General features: G+C 38.7%; 1 protein-coding gene across 31 annotated transcripts in view; it reads left to right on the forward strand.

Annotated features, from left to right (window-relative positions):
• The window catches only part of ADGRL2 (adhesion G protein-coupled receptor L2), a 339,276-nt gene that overhangs the window by 142,389 nt on the left and 172,353 nt on the right, over positions 1-24,534 (forward strand). For 4 of the 31 annotated variants that reach the window (XM_083444770.1, XM_083444785.1, XM_083444774.1 and 1 more), the window contains exon 2: positions 5,825-5,934. The exons of the other annotated variants lie outside the window; for them this stretch is intronic. The gene's annotated coding sequence lies outside the window, so the exon portion shown is untranslated. The remainder of the gene's footprint in view (positions 1-5,824; positions 5,935-24,534) is intronic. 31 annotated transcript variants of the gene reach the window in all.

The raw sequence follows: 24,534 nt of genomic DNA on the forward strand, positions 1-24,534 counted from the left end.
GCGGGGTTCCCCCTCTTCTAGCCTATCCTCCCTACCCACCCCACCGCCGGCCGCTCGCCACGCAAATCATCCGCCACGCGAAACCCCCGCGTGGCATGTAAGCTCCCTCGGGAACAGCCAGCAGCTCAAATGCTGGGCGAGTGGGTGGGTGGAAGGCAGAGAAACCTCTCCCGGCTTGCTAAACTTTGCCCGATCCTCAAGAAAGACTGTTGCTCTGGTATTGATTTGACTGGCCTTCGGGTCCCCCTTAAAGAGAAATAAAGTGTGCAAGGTGGGTTTGCAGCAAGTGCTCAAGCCATACTTAATACTTAACGCGAAGGACATTTTTATTGGGATTCCAGAGGACTTTCTTTACCAGCGAGTGTGCCCAGACTTGTGGGTGTATAGTGACCTGGGACTGGAAGTGTGTTTGGGGTGGGGGTGTACACATTGTCTCCTGTTTTGCAGCTCTTGTTTCTCCCATGGAAAGAAATTAGTGTGGATGTGTGGAGCGGGAGAGGGGTTTCTTTAGGAATCCTACTTCTCTAAGGGTTGGGGGGGGGAATAACCTCCAAAGAAGGCTTGCAAGTCTCTGGCTAAAAGCAAGAGCCATCTGGATCCTGTTATTGGAGCAAGCTTTTCTCTTCTTTCTTCCCTTTGCTCCAGCATTCTTTGCTATGTGTGTGACCAGCCAGGCAGCCTCCTCACTCTGGGTTCTTTTAGAGTAGAAAGCCTGGTGGCTGATTTCATTCATCTGGCTGGCTGTGTGTGTGTGTGTGTAGCAGGCCCCTACCAAGTCGTCTTCATGAATTCAAGTGGCCCGCTGAGAGGAAAAGTTGCAGCCCTTTAAGTAAATAATGACTTGTTGCACTTTCATTTTCACTAAAGCACAAGGATGGAGGAGCAGCCTGACTAGTGCCCCCCCACACACACACACCTTGCACGAGACTTGCAAATAGTAATTAATTATAATCCTTTGCAGTTGTGGCTCTTGAGGGGAGGAAGAAAAGGAGAACCTGTGCTCCATTTTTACTTGTTAGGTATTTAGGACCACCTGGGGACAAGTGGCGTGTTGGAAGATGCTTCTGAAAAGTGTAAGCTAAAGTTGTGATTTATTGTATCATCTTGGGGGGATCTAAGTGGGAGGAGTGTTTGGATACAGTTCTGGTAGCCTGAAAAGCCGCCTTCTCTTAGACTCAAGGTATGAGGGATTTCTTCCATAAGGTGGTGTGTGTTTGTGTGTTGGCGATACCTTGTAAAAGACTCTGGCTTTTTGCTTTGTGATTAATAATAGCCTCTTATAAATCTGGTGGTGGTGGGTTTTGGGCACAGTTGCTTTGGCAAACCAATCTTCATCTTGGGATTCAGGTGTGTGTTGTTTATCTTCCCCTTAAGAACATGTTCTTAGAGCATTCTGCAGAACAAATGTTCTGTTGTTTGGTTTCTTCAGACACTCTGATTCCCTCCCTTTTGTTGCCTGTCACTAAAAGAGGTGCCATTTCACATCATTCTGCACAAATTGTTTGAATTAATGCAAGTGTGAATTCTTACCGTTTGAAGGGGGCTATTAGCATATCAAAGGTTTCTTAGCTTTCAGCTCAATTGAGAAAACTTCAGCCTGTCTTCCATTTGCTTCCAAAGCAGAGGCCCAAAGGGCAGTGGGGGGATTGTAAAGGGGTAAAAGGGGGAGGTGGGCTTGGGTTATGTTTCTGAACTTTTACTGTTTTGTAATTATGCCAGCGAAGAACATAGTCTGTATGCTGCAGGCTTTTGCAAACAGCCAAACAATTATATTCTATTGATTAATGGTTTGTTCTAAGGGGGGAAAGGGGTGACCTTTTTTTCCGTGGCAGCCACTGTTTCATAGTTTCTGGTGTCTCCTATCCTTTCTGTTAGTGGGATTTGCAAGGCCTTTTCTTTTGGACTCACACTTTGGATATGGCCTGCACATTATTTCATTAGGGGGCCTGAATGGAAAAGAACTTCTAATTGCTTCCAAAAAAAAACCCCCTACAAATGAATCTTTGAAAGAAAAGACCACTCACTTGCAAACCTTTGAAGAAAGCACACGTTTCTTCTCGTACATAATACAGGAATGGCAGATCTTTTTTATTCCATAGGGTGTGTTACAGATTTTAACATTCTATTTATTTGTTATGGTTAATTTCCAAAGAATAATAAGAGAATAATTAAAATGCCTTCCTGGATATTTTTTTTTTTTAAAGCCTCCAGTCCGTTTTGCATAGGTTATCTACAATCATGTGCTGTATCTTTTGTTGCTATTGTTGTCCTCCTCAGTAGAAGTAGTGTTAATGCATATTCTTTAAATAGCTGTGGCAAGGACTGGTCCTGGCAGTGTAGTTGCAGAATATTCATCATTGCATTTTAAGTCAGTTTATGTTGCTGCCACATTTACGTAATTTTTGATTCATTAGCTACTCCTGTTTTTTCCCCCCGTTTGCAAAGAGATATGCCTCTTTCATTATTTTTTAAAAAATCAATATTTGTAATCTGGCAGACCAGTAGCCAAGCAGAATGCAGCACTCCTTCAGTAAATTGGGCTGCTTTCCAAACAGTTGATTGTTCAGAGGTTGTGGGGGAGCGGTGAAGTTTGGTAGGTCTCTTTTATCAAGCTAAACAAAATGAACTTTCCCAGTGTATTCTAATACCTCTTGATTGCTCTTCTTTTTCTTCTGTAAATCATATGTATCTGTTCTACTGATATTGTAACTTTATTTCCATGGCTCCAGTGGTTAGTTTTGGGTGGGAAAAATACGTTGTTATAGCAGGAGAATTGTTTATGCATAATAGTCTATTTTTAGTTTACTATCACTAAGAAGCTGGGCTGCTTGGAAGCCTTGAAGAAAACAATGAATTGTGCAGGGTTTTGTTTTGTTTTTTAAAGACATTTGCTAATTTTAAATGGTGAAGAGCAGTTCAGGATTTTGTGGATGGAGATCTTTTAACAGTCCTCAAATGGGGTGTCATTACACTGAGGTGATTTTCACCACTTTATTTACTCTTAATGCCTTCAGTTGCTTATAGCAGTACCTTTTGGTGGTATAAATGGAACATATTGATGCAGTTGTCATTACGACACTTAAGTTACTTTTAACTAGTCTGCTTTGGACATAGAGTGCTGTAAAGAAAGTACATTACATGCTGTAAAGGAAGTACAGCCATTAGAGATAATCTAAAAATTGTCTTGGAAATGTTGCACTTCAGTTTAAATGACGGTGATCTCAAAATTCGACAAATTTCTATAGAAATGCCACAGAAGGAAGACTTTCAGCAATTCATAAGACAAAATTGGACCACTTAGACAGAAATTAATGTGCTACAGCCGTGCTTCAGCTGCCATTTTCAATCACAGTGGGTCACTATGTGTTGGCAACAGCAACTGAACATAGATATTCAGTTGCTCTGGCAGCTAGAGCTGGAGAAATCAGGATATTGAATCAACGTGGGGTAGCACAAACCAATTAAAGCAGGTTTTGACTTGAGATATTCCAATAAACAGTTATTTTTTTCTCTCTGCCACATTTGGCTCCCCTATTCATTAATGGACCAACATCAAAGAAAGCAGCCAAGCTTCCAAATGTTATAAAAACCAATACAAAGATATAGATGTTGCATGTAGTCTTGGAAGTCTTAATTTAAGGCAAGCAGTTGGAGTTTTTATTGCAGCAATTTTCACAATCAGCAGAGACATTAACACCAGGCTTCTGGGTGTTTTCCTTCCTTAAAATGAGCAAGAGGAGAGCATTAAAAATGCAAAGTTTGCTTAGCGGTTAGTCCATAATTTGAACACTTCAGAAGCTGCCGCCATGTTTCATTTGTCCCTTACAGCTTTCAGTGACAACATATCAGTAATGGAAGTTACTAAGATGGGGTAAGATCCAGTCAGGGAACCACATATAATAGTGCAATTCATACTTAAAATACTACAAACTGGCATGTCACTGTTTTCATCTGTTTTACATAGCATAATTGACACGAACAAATAAAGTAGAAGAATTTGACAGGCATAATTCCTCACCCCCCCCCCCCTTTTAAGGATATATTGCACTTCCTGGTAAAAGATTTCACGCAAGTATAATTTTGGGGAAACAATATAGTTAACACTGGAACAAGTTACCTTTCAGAAGAAGGTGTGTGCATTGCAAAAGAAATTACACAGAAATTACTGTTTTGTTTTTGTTTAAAATAGCCAACCCCGCTCCCTGGGATTTAAAAAGCCTTTTTTCCCTTTAAACAACATGGATTTTCCATAGAAACCAGACTTTAATTGAATGTAGTGTCAAATGGCTGTTTGTGAGATCTGTCTTTGTGGGGGGTGGGTGCCCTTTTTGTTATAGTGAAGTCTCAGGAGTTGGGGGTTATTTTGTTTTGCATTTGGATGTCTGCAAGATGGCAGCTAAAAATAAGTTACTAAAACTGCTAATGACTTTTCCAAATGAAAGATAGGAAGCAATAGTTAAACCCAACTGTAATTTTTAATTCGTGCGTAGGAGCAGAAACAAGTCCGTTATTTTTCATAGGAAATTTAGCGGAATTATCATTAGTCATGCTACTTATACATGTCACATTACACAGAACTGTTTTCTATTCTTATTTTGAAGATTTGATGCTACATGTTTGAAGAGAGAGGCTTTTCAGTTTCCCAGGAGCACATGTGCACTCTTAAACATAGCATGCTTAATTTTTTTTCAGATTGTTGAAAAATAGGATAAATGTCATTATAATGGAACTTCCAAGCAGATGGAGCTGGTGATGTTTGGGAGTTAATAAGAAGAGTTCATTCTGTTATCTCTTCTTGATCAGTTAAAATATTAGTTCATTTCCTTTCTGAAGAATTCTCCTACATAAACATTGTCTGTCGAAGCTGATCATTTTTATATCAGTTTAGTTACATGGCAATTCATTGCTTCCTATCATTATTTTTATTTTTAGTGGTGACTGCCGAAGTTCTCTCCCTCTCTCTATTACTCACACACACACCACACACACACACACATTCCTTAACAAGTACTAAAAGATAAGCGGCAACCTGATGCACTTAAACCTATCAGTTGAGTCTTTTAAGGAAAAACATTGTTGATCAGACTCTGAAATTATAGTGCAGGCAAGGTTGTGGCTCATTATCTTAAACGGAGCATTTTATGGGTCAAAGAAGCAATATATAATTTGCATGTGCTATTATTTTTCCTCCCTTGTGGTATTTGTCAGGCGTTAAATGCTTCCAACTGTACAGAAGCCTGTTATTTTCCTCCCTAAATTTTATTCAGAAAGGCACACTAGTCAAGAACATTGTAGTCTTGACTAAAAGTAAACACAGGGTCTGACACCTGCAGATAAAAGTGCAGCCTGCTGCAAAATAAATATATAAAATGAATGTTATTGATTGCTTTGGCCGCACAAGCCAAACTTAAATACAATTTGTTTAATTACAACAAAAATGAAGTTTTATGAAGTAGTATACTTCATCTTTGTAGAAGATTTTATGTGTTGTGCGCTGGTAAGTAAAATCCCACCACGCTTGTATAATTTTGCTCAATTATCAGAGCAGCTAAGAGGGAAAATCAATTATACTGAAAAACCACAGAAATGAGATTACCTTGTTAAGTAGCATCTTGCCAGCAATGTATGAATTCCCTAGCATTATCAAAAGTGGCCATATAGAGGCTGCAGACCTGTGCCCACTTACTTGAGAGTTAGCCTCATTGTGAGCACAGTAGGATTTACTTCTAAGTCAACATACATAGGATTGTGCTCTTAATGCACCAAGAATATAGTGTAATCTATATGCAATAGCATGTAATTTTGCCACATTTTTCTATCGTAGGTGGTTGTTGCTTTTCTCTGTGCAGGAGCGCAAGTGGATAAGTCAACTAATAGAGCATTAACTTTCCAAAAGAAATGGAATATACGCTACAATCCTATACACTCTGACAGGTAATCCCCATTGAACTCAGTATAGTTCAATGTATATATTTGTCATAGACGTGTATAGGATTGCACTGAGTATGGAAAATGGTCACGCCAGCCATTTTTTGTTTTTTACCTGCATATCTTCCTTGATTTTGTAATGGGAAAAAATATGAAAACCTCAGTAGGTGTTTCAAGCAAGAATGAAGACCAAATATAGTAAAGTACATTACTTTGTAGGGTGACAGTAATAGCATCCATTTCATGTCTCCAGTGTAGAAGAACTCACTTAAGATACAATTGTTCGCCTTTTTAAAAATAAAATATATGTATGATGATGTGTTAGAGATATTTTTCTGTTTTTAAAATGATTGCACATTTCTGTAGGCTCTCTGTGTTGTAATACTGTAGTTTGAAAACATTGCCTCTGCCTTTTCTACAGATAGCTAGAATTTGTCTTTTTTTATTTGTTGAACATCTGCCTCTGTGTAGTTTCCTGATGCACACACAGTCTTGCCACTCTGAGTCTCTAAAACCGCCAGCTACAAGGGGCAGGCAACAAAACAGTTTAAACCAGTCGGCCATTTGTAGGTCACCAAGTCATCATGCTAGAATTTCTGAATAAAGTGACTGAAAGGGGGAAGACAAATGCCACTTTGAATGGAGATGTTTAAACCAGACCTCTGCCTCAGGGTAAAATTTAGGTATGTTTTAGCCCGGATGTAATGTCTCCCTCTACAGAGCACAGAATTAATCATGGCCTGACAACAGAACGTGTGCTGAGGGAGAAAAGGGGACCTCTTGTTGGCTAACAGCCTAGAATGAGAAGCTTATAAACATTAAAATATACTTGGGCATTTAAATGGTTGCTTGTTGGTTCTGAATTGCGTTTGCTCTGGACAGCTTATTTAAGCACATTTTGTAGTTGGTACAAACCTGGGTAGTGAAACACACACACACACACACACACACACTGTGTCAAATGCGATGCGTGAATTGTGACTTTTCCCTGTGTGAAATATTTGACACTGATCATAGGAAATGGATCCAGCCTCCCCACTGTAAGTATTACAGTGTTTTTGAAGAAAGGGAAAGCCATCAATTAGACATGCATGCGGCCTCGGAAGAAACAATGCTCGTTTTTTGTTATGTTGTATTTGGGTACATGGATACAAAAGGAAGCGAAGTTCTAATTTTTAAAGACATAATGTAGCTAAATGTTTTTGTAACCTCTTTTTAGTAGCTACATATAGCACTTTTAGTGTACCAAACACTTTACAATGTTACTTATTTTTGCAAGAGGCAAGGAGATGTACAAGAAACTACATCTCCTTGTACTGTAGTTTCCATGTTTTGCCCACAATCACCAGTTTTTATTTTAAAAAGAGAATTGATTTGAGTTATAATTCCAGTATATCAAGCAGATTCTCATTCTGCTTGACTAGTGTTTATGGTAAAAGGATACTTTTTGCATGCTTTACATTATTTTCTAATTATATATAAATGTTTTTGTCCGTTTCAAGAACTGTTCTAGATTTTGGGGGATAAATGGTGTAGAACTGCTGCAGGATACCCCAGCAACTGAGGCTTGCTATCTCTTGCTTCATTTTGTGTGAATGAGAAGGAGTAGTAAACATTGTCAGATGCTGCTTTTCTCAAAACAGTAAGGCTAAAGGATAGTAATACATGGTTTGAATATAAATACTGGTTCTAAACAATATTTTAAATATTTTTGGCCATGTTCAGGAGAGAAATGCTTCGCATTTGGATGTCGAAACTAGGAAATGATTCTAAGCCAAGGGGAACACATTCTGCTATTTTGATACTGGATTCACGTTTTTGTGGGTTCTAAAATACTTTATTTTGAATAAAAAAAATACTGGGCACTATGTTTATGCTGTTGTCATTAGCTATATTGCCTGAGTTGCAAAAGTTTTGAATAAGATCTATTGTGCAAATCAGTGTATTTCAGAAATAATATCCTAAGTGGGTATAGGATAGCAAACTTAGTTGTCTGCATGTTCTTAGTTTGGAGAATACATAATAACAATTTTGAGCAATCAGTTATGCGTTACCAGTTGATACTTTATTTTTTACCATTTGATTTGTTCCCTTGATGCAAAATTCATCCCCATATTTAAATAGGTGCTTTTATTCTTCCTTTTAACTGTGTGTTGCGTCTGCTGTAGATATTTTTTTCACATGAGTCAACACCTCGGAATGATTATTGCTCTGCTTCTAGACGGCGGAATACTTTCACTTCCATTACTGCCAAAATTGTTCTTTGCTGCTGGGGAAATGGATGACTGTTTTTTTAAACAAAAGAATTCTGAGATTTCTACTTAGTTGCTGATAAGGTATATGGAGAGTTGAAACTGGGATGAAACTTTGGCTTGATGGGAGCAAGGTTTAATTGGAAACAGGCCTCCCTCTGGGCTAAGTCCAGCAACTAAGACCTCCAGGACACGGCCCTAGGCCCTAGTGCTTTTGAAGAGGAGCAGTGCTCATAGTTTCCCCCCTCTAAATAATCATAGCTCACCCCACACTTCTGGCAATAGGCCATAGGACTACCAGACATAGGGTGTCTTTCAGGAAGCCCCAGGTCCCAGAAGTCCCTTTGTTTTGCTTTTCCAAATTAATCACCTGAGCATGTAGCACAAAAGAAGAAACAGCCAGCACCTAAAATCATTACATTTCCCACTGGCATGCCAACAATTTCTGTCATCTCCTTCCGCCCATGGACAGTGCATACCATAAGAACTTGTACATGTGTGAGAGATTATGACAGAGAAGGCAACTCTGCCAAACTTGTTCAGCTCTTGCCTCTTTCCATTTAAAATATTGCTGGGTGGCATCTTCTTTGGCAAGCTCATGAGCCGGATTTCATGATGGAACATGATTGTTGGCGTGAGTCAGCCATTGTTTTTGCCGTGTCATAGCTTAATGCAAGATTCCTCCCCTCCTTTCTTTGGACAGGAGAGCATGAAAGGACCTTGCAGCCACACTGCAAGTTAACGACCCAGACTCTCTTTGATCTGGGTAAATAAAATGGGTCCCCAAACAACCCTCCCCCACCCACTCCTTGCAAGAGGTATTTCTGTTCCAGTATGTGTAGTCTGGAGGGCTCAGCTATAATTGCGATTGCGTTTAACTGCTGATGAAATATTCTTTGTTGACTGACAAGACCTGATTCGCTTTGTGCTGAGTGCAGGTGCATATTTGGACTAGACCGTTGTCTTTTGAAATCAGTGTAGCTATATTAGCATACGTGGATGGAATAACTGGGTTCTAGTTTTGTCATGTGTACTTACTGAATATGAGCTTGCTTAGCTTCAGAAAGGAAAGGTTGGAAGTAAACTCTTGTTGATAGACAACAGGAAAGGAGAGGGGAGGAAATTAAAGTTATTACAGAGGGACTCGCCCTTTCTGTTTTTTGCTTCAATTTGCAAAGAAACAGTGAAATAGTCTGATTTCTCTCCCTCTAAAGAAATTTTATTAAATGTATTTACTTGTGTAGATTGGATGTTGTGTTCCTTCTCTCAGCACTCACTGTGCCTGAAGCCTTCAAGACCACATCGTTTGAAGATGACTAAAAAGGACCTGCTGATGACAGGCTATGGATTTGGCCACTAGAGGCTTTCCTGTAACAGAGCAGAGTTGCCTATATGCTAGTGTTACATGGTTTGAAAGCTCATTCAGAAAAGCATCGTGATTTCTCGATCCTTTCCTGGTCTGCTTTAACAATTTTGCCTTTAAATATTCCTTTCAGTTATTTCTCATCGATTTTTAAAAAATGTACGTTGGTTATCATTTTTACCAGTGCTATCGTCATTTATTAGAAACAGCATTTTGGTCTGCGTGCTGCACTTCATTTCCTCCCCGGGTGGCAAAGGCTGTATTGTCATCATCTGTGTTGGATTTTCGCCCCTAACCTTGTAGTTCGTGAATTCATCCCTACCCCGGAGGGCAAAATGTCTAGGTTTTATATATTAGTAATTGAATTTCTGAAAGGGACTTGCCTGGTTTATAGAGGAATTTTATGACAACCCAGAGAAATTGAGCTTGGACATCGAAATCAACCTTGGGTTCATTTTATATTAGACCACAAAGCCTTTCTTTTTTGTAGGAGTGACCTAACAAACGGTTAAGGTAAAAAGTAGAAAACTGGTGCCACTCCAGCTTCACAAATGCTGATGTTACGTGGCAACCTAAGGAGCTTCTTCTATACCAGTTCAGACCATTGGTTCATCTACCTCAGCATTGTCTCCACTGACTCCCAGCGGCTCTCTAGGGTTTTGGACTGTGGTTTCTCTCAACCTCGTCTGGATATAATACTAGGGATTGAACCATGGGACCTTCTTTATTAAAACCAGATACTCTTCTGCTGATTTACAGCCCTTCTGCAAGGCTTTGGGGTTGGTTCGGTTTGTAATTGTAGCCCAACTGTAGGTTGACTTTGGCTAGCACCTCTGGCACAGTATGGATGGTATCTGACAAAGTCATATACAGAGTGGAACTGTTGACACCAGTGGACTTAAGACAGCAATGACTAAAACTTGTCCACTAATTTCGGTGGGTCTGCGCACCTCACTTAACCTTAGAGTGCTTTAATGGGACTTACTGCCAAGTAGACATGGTTAGGATTGTAGCCCGAGTCAGAAGCCACCCAAAGCCTGAATTTTACTGAGTTTATATCAAACATTGGGTGTGTTCATTATTTATTATAGCTCTACATATCCACGCTTGGCCAAAAGTGTTTTCTGTGATAGTAGAATGGTTTTCTTAGGATGGATGAAAACAAGGATATGGCAACTAGTAAATGTTTTCCCCCTGTTATTTAATATTATGCGCTTATTTTTCTTAAAATACCCATGTTTGTATTCAGTGTAATTGATACTAAACTTTGAGGTAGCAAGTTAATCCTAATAGGAATAGGTTTTGGCTTATGTGGCAGAGGGACGTTAAACAGAGCCACAGTGCTGTGTTTGTTTATTTTGGTTAAGGAGATGATTTAGCCTGGAAGTGATGACTTGTTTTGGGTGGTCCCTCCACTTCAGGATGGTTCAGTGTTGGTTTTCCCTTTCCCATAAAAGTCTTAATGTGATGTTGAGGGGGGGAAACAGCAGCAGCAGCTTTTACATCTTGGTATGCAGTGAGCTAAAGCTGCTTGCTTAACTGTTTTGAAGGACAAGGGGAACTAGATAGAGCCAGCAGGGGGGGGAAATGGCCAGGGTGCCTTCTTCAGGAGTGACTGATATCAGGTAACTCTTATCTGTCTGGGAATTCCTTTCAAAGAGTGTCCATTTGTTTGTCTTTTTGCATTTTCTGCATACTTTTTGCTAACTCTTCTTATTACCTGCAGAGGGAGCTTGCATATGAGATAATCAGAATAATCGTGGCTTTTTTTTTTAAAGGACTGCAATTGTTTTTCAGCATAAATACAATGTCTGCTTGTTACAGCATTCTCTGTTGCTTTTGCTCAGATTAGAAGTGTTTTACATGTAAAGTGTGTTCAAGGGTATGCTTTGAGAAGCTACATCGCTGATAGCAGTTGGCAAACACTTGTAAATTTAATATGCAAAAAGTGTAAGTGGATGTTAAAATGACATTCCCTTTTCAGACGAAAATATTATTTGCCTTAAAATTAGGGGTTTGTTTGTGTGTGTTTTTTTAAAAAAAGCAAACTCCCATGTTAGTAATACTTGTGCAACTGTATTGGGGGGGGTGTGGATGTAAATAATTATTGGCAACCGAAACATCAGGAAATATTCAGAAAATAATTTATTGCCTTCTTTAAAAATAAATAAAATAAGTTCACAAGCTTCAGGGCTTCCTTAATTTAACTATAGTGTTTGGTATGCTGAGTGGAAAGCTGTGACAATGGGATATTTTCTCACATCTATCATCTATCTGTCTATCTATCTATCTATCTATCTATATTGTTGGTTACATTACAGTTGCCAGGTCAAGTCTTAGTTTTTGTTTTACAACAAAACATCACTAGTACTATAGCCAACAAATTAGTGTAATGCATTCAACAGCTAAACCTTCAGCATTAAAACGTTTAGGGGTGAAAAAAACTACAGCCCTGCTTACAGTTTAAAAAGGCCGTGGTGGTATAATAATATCAAATTATGAGCTTATTAATAAATAAATATCACCGAAGACATGGACGCCTTGCATTTGCTAATGTCATCTTTTAAGGTTTATTATCAGGAATTTGAAGGATGTTCCTGCATGTTTTAGAATTTGAATTATGCATTTTCGGATGATGAAGCCCTTCATGAAACAAGAGAAATGTTAGGGAAATAAATGTGACTTAATATATTGCTTGCTGTACAAAGAAGGTAATGGAGATGGCATTGAAATAAGCACTGTTTAGCTCTGAAAAATAATGGCTCTCTATTTTCATTTAAGGTAGTTTGGGAAGTCTGCATGCTATCTGCTGTGATTTTAATATGAAATAGAGCATTATGCATAGTTGCACATTCCATAAAACTGAAGCAGCACTCAGAAACACACTCACTTGCCATAAATCCTCCCAGAAAATTGGTTTGAGAGTTGATTCTTCTGAAGGTTTATTACAATGCCGTAATGTTAAAAATGTGTATATGTGCAGGAGAACACAGGCTTTTATTGTATTTTTGATTATCCTTTTAAACAACTAGCAAAAAGGTTTACTGGTGTCACAAAAGTACACCATCTTGGTGCCGATTCATTATTTATACTGTCTAATCCTTGCTAATGTGAAAAAATCGGCTTGTTGTTATAACACCAAATGGCCCTTTAAGTAGAGAAACAGTTAAGTAGATCTCCTGTAATAGTATGTTGTCTAATAAAGAGATTTATGGTATTGGCAAGGGCTATTGTATAGGAATTACCATTTCACAGCATGATCATGTGTTATCATAACAACTTGGTACCACATTTATGTGGAACATTTTCATAACAGGGTAAGGATATTAACCACAGCAATTACACTCCAATAGGATTATGGCAGAAAGACTTATTTGGAATATAGAAATACTCCTAGACAGACTTGGATTGGAGCTGCGGATCTTCTGAAGTTCGATCCACCTTTGCTCTCCTTGGCTGTAGTAAGTATGAAGGATGTCAGAAATACATTTCTTCTGCTCATCTGCTTAATAATGGAAAGTCAGATATTTCTTTCATCCTTCTTACTTAGGACATAAATTGTAAATTCTGAAATATATTTGCGTGAAACTTTGTGGTTGGGTGTAGAGAGTTGTTTGTCCCAGGGAAGGAGAAAGAACAAATGGAGAAGCTGATGACTTACGTGTGGTACAGGAGGGGGGCATCACTGAGAATTCATTCATTCTCAGTGAATGAATGACTGTACACTCTTGGATTTTGCACAGCATTTTCATTGGGATGAATGGGTTGACTCTGCCAAGGGTTGCATATTCTTGTCTAGCTTCAGATGCCTAAAAAGCACCAGCTTTTAATACATGGAATTCATTTCCCTTCTGTTTTTTGGATGGGATTCTTGGAAAGCCTAGCCAGCTCAGGAAAATAGTTACATATTAATTGAATAGAATAAATATCAGGACATGAAAGTTGTATCATTTCATGTCATTTTGAAAAAGAAGAAATAAGAGGAGCAAAGTTTTGTTTTGTTGTTGCAACTTCTTTTACTAAATGGAAAACAAGCAAACAAAATCCACTGCTGTAAATATTGTAGAGGTGTGGGGTGTGTGTTTGTGTGTTTGTGTGTGTGTGTGTGTGTGTGTGAGAGAGAGAGAGAGAGAGAGAGAGAGAGAGAGAAACTAATTGCTTGTATTAATATTAATGGAATTTCATTCATGGGATGAAGAAGGGCTTTACTGCTGCTGCCTCCTGCACCACTTGAAAGCTGCTCCTGTTTGGTTGGGAAATATGCCAGAATGGAATGAGATGTGGTTTGGAGTTTTGCAGCTGAAGGGGAGAATGGGACCCCCCCCCCGAAACTCTTCCCTTTGCATGAGTGGAACTGATTGCCATTAAACTTTGTTAGATCCTAACTATTGTCCCTGGTGTTGTAATATTTGGGAGGATACATTAACAGGTAACTTCATCTATTATGTCTTTGTATTCATACTAGGTTGGATCTAGAGCTCTCTTGCACTATTGAGAGGGCACAGGGCAAGTTATGCATGCCTATCTCTGATTTCCTCTTGAAAAGCTGAACTGGAAGAACAATGTGAAAGGTAGTGTGTCTGTGTGGGCTGCCAAGGCGAGGGGAAATCAGGGAAGATAATCTCCCCCTAATGGACCCAGCCCATTATTTTTTTACATTTCTCAGGCATTTGGCTTAATTTACAGTCGAATTTCTTAAATAAAGTTGCTTGGCAAATCAACTTAAATTGCCACCTTCTCGAAGTCTCGCCACAGTCTTTTATGATCATCTGAGAGTATCCGCCTTAAACCGTTAATATGCAAAATATGAACTATAAGCAAAATAATGAGTGGTCCAACAACATCTGGAGGGAAGAGATTCCCCATTCCTACATTAGGGCCTGAAAATTTCTCAATGGCTTTCCCACATTCCTAGGAGTTCATGTAAACTGGAGCCTGAGTGTTTTTTAGAAATGCTGCAAAGACTTGCTTGTTTTTGTTGTATTTTAATTGCCAGGGCTAAGGGCTAAGCAAGTGTAGAGTAAGTTTAATTCCTTCCCTGTAGTGTATTTTATTCTGCTGATTCTAGGATGGTGTGTTTTTAATTTATTTTTTCCAGCTGTGGATGGCATGGATAAGTTGAGACGCACCTTTTTAAATAAATTGTAGATAATTGAAAATCAGCATTGTTGGAATGATTTCTGGTTAATTAATAATGACTACATAGCCAAAGCATCTGTGCTCTCTCAGAATGCAAATATTATGGTTCAGATCCAGAAATGATGGCACACAAAAATATACTATGGTCACCAGGTTGTAAGTGTGAAGGATCAACAGAAACAGGCTAAGATGTATTAACATCTAGCCAATGTGAACAATATTTATTATATACCGTATTGCCCCAAATATAAACAGCACCTGAATATAAGCCGCACCTTTAAAATTGGAGGGGGGGAAAAGAAAAATACCTGAATATAAGCCGCTCTATTCCTGGCTGCATACTGGGGGAAGGAAGCCTTACTGTGTTGCCGGCGGCCTTTCGCCTTCCTTGCTCTCTCCCTTCCCGGCCTTGGGGGAGAGGATGGGGGACTATGCATGGGGCGGGCGCTCCTGGCTGCATACCGTAAGGTCGCGAATATAAGCCACACTTTAACTTTTCAAGGTCAGAATTTGGGGAAACAGTGAGGCTTATATTCAGGTGCTGTTACATACCAATATGGTATGTAAAAAATAACTTCTTTACTAGTCATATTCTACATAAATTATCGGGGTGTCAGATAATTAGAACAGTTTAAAGAAACACAAGTCCCATACAATGCAATCAATCACCGTACAATGTAGTGGCACAAAAATCCAATTAAAAACAAAATAAAAAATGACATGGTCTTAGTTAAGTAGCAAATCCAGGCACAGAAATGTAAATAATCACAGGAGGGAACCCCAAACAACATTGCAGGGTTAAAACCACATCTTAACCCAACTACTGTGAAAACACAGACTGACCAGAGATGAATATAACAATATTTAAATGGTGTTAAAATCAGAAAAGGTCTGGAAAATTGAATGAACACACACACACACACACACACACACATATGCCCAATGTCAGACATGCATTAACATAGTTGCCTGGAGAACCTTTTATTTACCGGTATTTATTTTTTTAGGGTGAGCATTCTTTAGGAATATCCAATATGGGAGAACAGAGTAACTATCAATATTTTATTGTGGAACATGTAGAAACCCATGTGCTTTGCTAATCTGCCTCCTCTCTGACTTTCATGTGGCAGAATCCTGCGAAGTAGCACTGATATTGCAGTGTCAAGGGACAGGATATGCAGCAGCGCAGTGTGGCAAATTAAAATCACTGGCCTGTATTTGATGTCATGCCAAAACCATGCATAAACAAGTCTACTTGGACTTGTGTGCCCCATTTCCCTCTCCTTCAATGTGGATGCAAAGGGAAGATTAGAAGCACTTCAGCTAGCCCAAATTTGGGGTGGGGTTGGGGTACTATTCATTTAAACTGGTTTGCTGAAACCCCAATCAAACATATATTTTCCTTCACCCTGACTTATTAACAAATTATACTTTAAAGCAGGGTTTCCGCAGCTTGCATATAGTAAACTCTGGTTAGTTTAAAAGAGGCAGTGGGATGCTTCTGATCTCTTGGCTGCATAGGAGGAAGAAATAGACTTCCTCATGTATCCTTTTTTCAGACAGATTTGTATGATGTGCCATGACAAATGGATAGTTGAATGTAGAACTGGAAGTATAAACAAATTTGATTAAAAGTTGCAATCTTTCGAAAATCTTTGTTTAAAAGTTTTGCTACTTCATGCTACAGGCTGGCTTCTAGTAAGCATATAATCACATCTATTTGAAGTTTGCGATGGCCAAAGTCTTTATGTTTCGAAAACATTTAAATTGTCAGCTGCTACCTTTTACATGAATTATCAGTAAGTGGTATATCACCTATAGATACACAGTTTTATTACAGAGATTAGGAATCCAGAATCATTGCACGTAATAAGAATTAGTTTGAAAACAGCCCTCACATTTTATATGCACCATTATGCTATGTATAATATTGACCACTGAAATACACATGATTGGGTTTGAGAGCTTACATTTAATGTCTACATCTCTGGAAAATAAAAGGGCATTTTGTGATGCTTGCCTAGACTCATGGCTTATAATCTGTGCAACCTGATGATATATGCATGTTTACTCTGAAGTAAGTCACAGTATGCTCAGTGGGGCTCAGTGCCATGCAAGTATCCCTAGTAAAAGATAATGCTATGCTGTTACTAACATCTAAAGGAGTATAAGGAAATGTATAATTAAATAGCAGAATTGATGAGCTGGATCCCAATTGAAATTCTGTAACAGAAGGGGGGGGGATAAAACCTCTGTAAGATGCAAGTTTAGACGAATAAATGCAATACTATGTTAAAGGTAGCAAGAGGTAATCTTCTGACATTTTTCAGTCCTTTATCTCCTGCTGCACTTTTTATTACACATCTTTTGCTTAAATCCAGAGTGTTCTTTTGAACTCAGTGAATCTTCCTTCCTGGTACAGGTTTTATTTTTATTTTACAATTGCAGTATAAGAGGAAGACTGTGTCACACTTTATGAAAACGTACAGGCTGTTATCTTCTGTTGTTGTGTATGTGGTTCATTGAGAACAAACAAGCTAGAGTACCTGAGATGTTTACCTCGGTTGCTTTTGGGTTTTGTGCGCTTTGCAACAACTGAGCTGATTTTTTTTTTTAATTAGCAGTCTCCTCTTTGGAGGGATCATAAATCTGTCTGTGTGAGTTGTGAGTCTGCGCTGTGGTCGTTTCGCTGGCCCGGTTCGTTTTAAATGATGATGCCCTACTTGCGAGTCACTGTGGGAAAGCATTCGTGTATAGAGGAGTGATCTTTTTGTTTGTTTGGGAGTTTCTTCTCTACCTTTGGAAGAGCTGTGTGGTTATGACTAATAAACACTTTACTATTTGGCAAATGGAATGTAAGTGACCAGGAGCTATTGGTTGAGGAATGGAAAAACCTGCTGCACAGAGTACATCAAAGCAGTGGAGCCTTTGAAATATACCTGTGGATGGAAATTTTTCATTTTAACCTGTCAGCTGCACAGAATACAAATCTCTCTGCTACACAGCAAGGTATTTTGTTAACAACATTTTTTCCCTGAATGTACTATGTCAAAACCGTGATACTTGGAGTCAGGATAGCAGTGGGGTGCCTCATAGCGGGTTATGAAATGATTTGTAGATTAACAAAATGACAATTAATGCTTTACATTTTATCTGATTAGCATTTCTATTCTGATTTTTTTTTTTTTTTGGCTTTGTTTTCTGCCTCTCTTTGCTTAGTGTTTTGGTTTGGGTATAATTGCCGACACAATGTCTTATTCACATCATGTTTTCCTCACTTCCCATGGCATTCAAAATGAGTGTCATTTTCTTGTATTTGACTGGAAGGAACACCATCTGTATTTCTAGGAGTTAAAAGTCCTGGCTTTACAATATGCAGTGATAGCCATTGGGGTGAGAAGGGGAGAGTGTCAGTGGACTGACAGTCAGAAGTGATTGTGTCACTGATGGAACTCAAGGAGAAATGGGTGAATTTTGCAAGTGTTTTTACAATTAGTTTGACAATAATTAAATCATGGAGAGTTCATAAATTTGTTTTGTTTTATACCAGTAGAGGGGTTTTTTGGGGGGGGGGGATTTGATATTTCTAGTGCAGATATTTGCTTCATTTTAATTAAAAATGTTCCTTCAGCTGAAAATTCCAATATTGTTTGAATTTTAAGATTATTATTATTTCATAAAGTTGGTTAGTTCTTTTCTCAATGACTTCTGTATCTTTTTGGACACAAATGATATGTGTGGTTTTAAATTTTTTAAAGTATTGTGTGTCTCCATTGTTCAATTGCAGTAAAAAAATTGCTTTCTAGAGAAAAGATGTGTTTAGGACTGCAAAACACATGAGCAAAATCATTAGTTATTTTTGAAATTGCATTTCATTTGTTTGTGGTTATTGATTTGTAACACCTAACTCTCCATTTAGTTAGCAATCGAAGGAGTGGTGTAACTGTTACTGCCTTTAAAAAAAAATGATAATGATTTTAACGAATCATTTTAAAAGCACATATTATCCTGTTCTGAAATTTTTAATGAAAAACATATGTGTATTTGTCTGTTTTTTGTTTAATTCTTATGGCATATTTTGGAAAACACTGATTTCTCCTTATAGAATAAACCAGGGTGGTGTTTCTGCTTTTGTTTCTAGTGCAGCAAATATATAATTTAGTTATCGGCTGCAATCCTATATCCTAGGATTAAGCCCAGTTGAACTCAATAGGACTTCCTTTCAAGTAGGCAATTTTAGGATAGCTCTGATGGTATTGTTAATAACAGAGGCTGAAACTACAGTGTTCAGCATTAGGAAAAGTTTCATGCCTGCAACAGCCATTTCATGGAATACAATATGATAATTTGAAAGAACATTAGGTTCTGAGAATGAACTACTTCTAACTAAAGATATTGGCATCAATTTAAAGATTGTCCTTTAAAAATATAATCCAGCCAAAAAGTCAAAAGTTTCAATTTTAATGTTTCAAAGAACAGAGAGGTTGAAAAATATGTTTTACCCTTGCAGATTGCTTTTATTTGCCCAAAGGCAATAAAAGTGTTAGCATTTGGAAATGGGTGGCAAATGACTTTGCTTTTTTCTTTCTGTTTGCCCCTGTTGTGGTTTTCATTCAGTTTGGCTGAGTTTGTTGCTATTTGCTTTTCACCCTTAAAAATGTTTGCTTTGAGTGAGAGAGGGAGGCACAGCTTGGTAGCTAAAATTTTCTTGAAATGCCACTAACAGTATGTCCATTCCCAGATCAAGCTGTCATAAACTGTAACATTAAATAAGAATCTTTTCACAGTCCTAAAGAAACTACATCCTACATGACAAAAAATAGAGGCATGGAAATAAAACACGAATACCAAATGCATCAAGTATCCTCCCTATCAAATGTATTGTGTGGACACAGTCATAAGAAAAGATAATGTCTGAGATCCAGAGTTTGTTTACCTAGTTCTACAGCAAAATTTCAGTAAGCATTTTACAAACAATAATACAACACAACTGCAATACAGTGCAGCAATTCTGGACATCAGTTTACAGTTGGTTTCTTCTAGTATGATAAGAGAATGCCCCTAATATCTCCTCCCCCCCATTTTGCTTGTGTTGAAATTTCTTACGCATGTTCTTGAAAGTAATCAGGTAGGAATAAATGGTTATCTCAATCCAGGGACCTATGTTTGCTGTGATGCACACGGCAGAATTCCTTTGCACATGGAATGGTTCTGGGCATCAGGGTGTTGGAATAGTTTTGCTTTCTTCTCTCAAATTTAGTAGCAGCTCCTGAGGTTCTTGGAATTAATATCTCATCTGGGAATAACATCAATAGTATTCTTGCTGTTTCTTGATGATGCATTCTTTGCAGTAGTGCTATTTCATGCTACTATTGATATGTGAGAAGTTTTCCGTACAGAAACACTATCCTATGTTAATGACTGCTGCGCTCCCACACCCCTGCTAATAACGGTTGTTGAGCTAGTCATGTCAACGCTCGTGATCAGAATTAATAACACCGGTAACCTATATTTGCAAAGATTCCCAAAAATAGAATTGCAGTGCCAAGTTGGTAGAGACAAACTGGCAAGGAGTCTACCTAAAGATGCACAATAATCCCTGTTTTTCCTTCATTTCAGTGGGCGGTTATCTGACCTCAGGAGTGGCAGTTGTATAGATGGTGGTAGACTGAATATCATATAGGTTATTTCTATATTACTTCTATAAATATGTTTGCTGTTAGTGATGGTCATCTGCTGCTTGAACCACAAGAAAGAACATTTGGGGTGGATGTCAAGCATCTTTAATGTTTGTAAACTGAAACTTCTAGGTGTGGGTGTTAAAACTAGTAATCATGACTGTATATCATGTAAATACCTAGGTGTGTTTGTTTACATGTATGCGTAGGAACGCTGTGTATCAGGGATGAGCAGACTTCAAGCTAGTGGATCTCCTTTCTCTTCATAGAACCCAGAGATTCAAAGATAGGGGAAGGACAGGCAAACTTTAAATTAGCACACCCAGCCCAGCCCTAAGAATTTATCTTCAGTACCAAAGGTGAACTCACAGCCCTTTCTACCTGGTTCCCATCCCCAGCCAAAATAAATGGGAGGAGAGGGGACATTTTATTATGTCTAGTGTTAAAACAATTGGACCCTTGCAAATTTACAGCAAATCACCCATTAATCTACCAGTAGATCAAGATCTGCCTTCCACCCACTCTAGATGTAAGGTGAAATACTAGTATTATCTTTGGTGTTTGTTTATTTATACTTCATCAAATTTCTCTCCCAAAGGAGCCCAGGGTGTTATTCCCCCCCCCCATTGGTTATATACGGTACTTGGAGATTTTGAAGTTGCAGTCAGATTACCACTGGCAGTAACTGGGCACTCATGGATTGTGAAGTCATTTTCTTACTTTAGGCTGATTCAGTTCGGTAGTATAGCTGCTGCCAAGATTAATTTACTGCTTTCAGGGCTGTGTGGCAGCAGTAATGTACTATTGGTGCAGATTCTTATTGCATAATCAGGCCAAAAGGGGAAACCAATTCAATGTGGGAAGCAAATACAATTGTTAGTACTGCCATTTGGACTTATTCCATGGAACTGATTTCTGGCAACAGCCATTGAGGTAATGTTTAAACTGGTATTTAATCTTAGTAAGGGCTTATCACCCTTTGGTGATTAAGCCATGTTGAATGTGTATAGGGAGCTGTTTTCTTTACCATTGGAACAGCTTTGCAGAATAAGGAAGAGTACCATACATAGCAGGTATGCAGGTGGCGCTGTGGTCTAAACCACTGAGCCTAGGGCTTTCCGATCAGAATGTCTGCGGTTCAAATCCCTGTGACGGGGTGAGCTCCCGTTGCAAGGTACCAGCTCCTGCCAACCTAGCAGTTCGAAAGCACATCAAAGTGCAAGTAGATAAATAGGTACCGCTCCGGCAGGAAGGTAAACGGCGTTTCTGTGCGCTGCTCTGGTTTTGCCAGAAGCGGCTTAGTCATGCTGGCCACATGACCCAGAAAAACTGTCTGCGGACAAACGTCAGCTCCCTTGGCCAGTAAAGTGAGATGAGCGCCGCAACCCCAGAGCCGTTCATGACTAGACTTAACTGTCAGGGGTCCTTTACCTTTACCATACATAGCAGCCTTCTTCAGCCTGGTGCCTTCCATATCTGTTGGACTAAAACTCCCATCACCCAGTCCCATTTGCCATGGTGACTGGGACTGATGGAAGTTGTGATCCAAAACACATGGAAGCCACCAGTTAGAGGGAAGATCATTCCATTATTAACTGCACTTGTGAAATTAATTTCACAAAATGGTTGTGCTGAAGTCCTCTGGGAAGTTAACTTATGGAACTAGAAATATGGTATAGTTTTCTTTAAAAACTCCAGATTTCTAAACTTTTCTTTAATTGTTTTGCAACATTTTCTATTTTCTGCATTCTTAAAAATTAATTACCTTGTTGAATAGTGTTTCACAATAAACTTGAATAATGAATGCCTTGGTCTTTGGTAGAAGGACAAAGTTGCTTCTGTTGCCCTTCAATAGCATATTCTACCCTATTTTAATTAGCCCCACCCCAGTACAGCTGGAAAGAAAGAAAAATGGTTTGTGCATAACTGTGGCTAATTTAATGGACCTCAAACTGCAAAATATGTAACAAAAATACTTGGGCAAAGTCTGGACCGTAGACAATTGGTGGTTTATGTGCACAAAAGTAATTAAGATGCACACTGGTTCGATGTTGGAAGGAATGGAAACTCATTGCCAAGACCATTATTGATCGTTGCAAGATGAATAAATTTTTAGAGCTGAACAGAACATTTGCCAGTGTATTTGCATAGTTAAATGGGCCTGTTTAGCTGAAAGTATTTAGAAATGTGACCAGCACAGTAGCTTGTCTCCAGTTCCAAAAATGAAACAAGACAAAAAATAAATCTCTTGTTGCAGAAATATTGGCTCATAGATGGTTAAAAATATAATTTTGGAAATAAAAGAGAGTACATATGTGTGAAGATTCTCTCCTTAGTTGGAGATGTACATTAGGACACTGTAGCCATGTATAGAATGTCCTTAGCTATGTACAGAATGTCCACTTAAGGTTAATTGCTTCTCCATGTTCATTTCCACGGAGGGAACTGATTCAGGAAGCTCATCAGATAAGATTTGAAACAGAGCTTACCCTCCACCCCCGTTTATAAGACAAAAAAGTGTTATTTTTAATATTTGTGCTACTTTTCTTTTTATTGTTTGGTTATTTTCTTTTTTATACTTTTGTTGCATGTTTTATGACGGTTCTTGAAAGCTGGCAGTGTGTTGAGATAAGGGTAGCAGTGTTTTAAATAAGCAAAATTTATGATAATCTGCAAAAGCGGATGTGCAATTGATGCTTTAGGCTTTCTGTGCTTTTAGGCAATCTATGGAGGAAGAACTTGCACCTTTCTCCCCACAGGAAGAGCACAGGTTGCACATGCATTTGGAAATGTAACACACATCATAGTGGAGATGTGTATATTCCTCCTTTGTAGCGCATAATTTGTAAACTTTCTTTAAAAATCTGCTTTCCACAACTACTAAGAATGTTCGTATGGCTGCCAGCTTGTACGACATATTTTTGGAAGTAAAGTGTCCTGAACAGAATTACTTGCAGACAGAAACATCTGAGATCATATTGTGTGAGAATTAGCACATGAGCATTAATCTGTGTTCATACTATTTCAGTTTTAAAGAGTAGGAGCAGAATTGAGGTCTCTTGGCCACAAGCCTTATATTCGTCAACCAGTCAGACCCTATGTGTGTCCTGATAATTCTGTTGGAAAGCTTAAATGTAACATTCCGGATTTTGTTTTCACAATGTTAGTTTTGGTCTTTTTATCATATACTACAGAGGTCACTGTGGTCTGCTCTTGGAATGTTATGGCATAGCTAGCTGTAAACTTAGAATAAACATGTACAGTGCTAATCATATGCTGTGTAGTTTCACTGCTTAGAAAATCTGAAGACAAAAATAGCTGTTTCAGGTCAAGAAACATTGACTGAACTCTTGACCAAATGTGTGCATTTTAAAAAATAAATCCAAAAGTCTTTTTGAGGCAAAGTATATTGACACACGGCGAAGTTGCGGAAAATGGAGTAATAAAAGCAGACATATCAAATGTTAGATCTATTTTAGTATCTTATTAGAGCTTAGGTTTATTGAACAGCGAATCATTTAAAAGCTGCCCCCACCCCTGTTCTCCTGCATCCTGTAAAAACAGACTCCCTCAAACCAAATATCAGCTAGGGGTTTTGCAGTGCAATGGCAGCTCTTGCAAAGGACAATGCAACAGATGCCACCTTTAATATTATACACTGTAAACCAGCCTTTGCCAGATGTTTTCAACTGCAATTTCCATTGGCCCCAGCCAGCAACACCATGTTGGGAGTTGTAGCCCAAAACTGTTTGGCGAGTATCAGGCTGCTGTAGACACTTCACTTGGATATTGAAATGCTTAAGGCACCCTGAGTTGTTAAAGAGCCAGCGTGGAAATGTTTAAACAACTAACTGCATTTTTAATACCTCTGTGTCATCTAGTGTGGTGTGTGGAAACAGATTTTTAGAAGTCCCAGTGCATGCAGGTACATTTCCGCTGGGTCAACATTATAAGGTGATGTTAAGAAATTGCTGCAGGTGCACTCTGACTGCTACCCAGGTGTATCTTAGCTGCTGTTTCTGTTCCGCCACAATGTGACATTGCTAATGATCAGAGAGAAGACCCTTGTACCAGCTGTTTGCATTGTCTAGACCTGCAACCCACTCTTCTTACACCCACTTCCCCCCTGGATCCCATAAGCAAGCCCTGTGTAGCTTCGCTATGCTGCATCTTG

The sequence above is a fragment of the Podarcis tiliguerta genome (assembly GCF_965153285.1).
Source record: "Podarcis tiliguerta genome assembly, chromosome: 6".
Classification (NCBI taxonomy): Eukaryota; Metazoa; Chordata; class Lepidosauria; order Squamata; family Lacertidae; genus Podarcis; species Podarcis tiliguerta.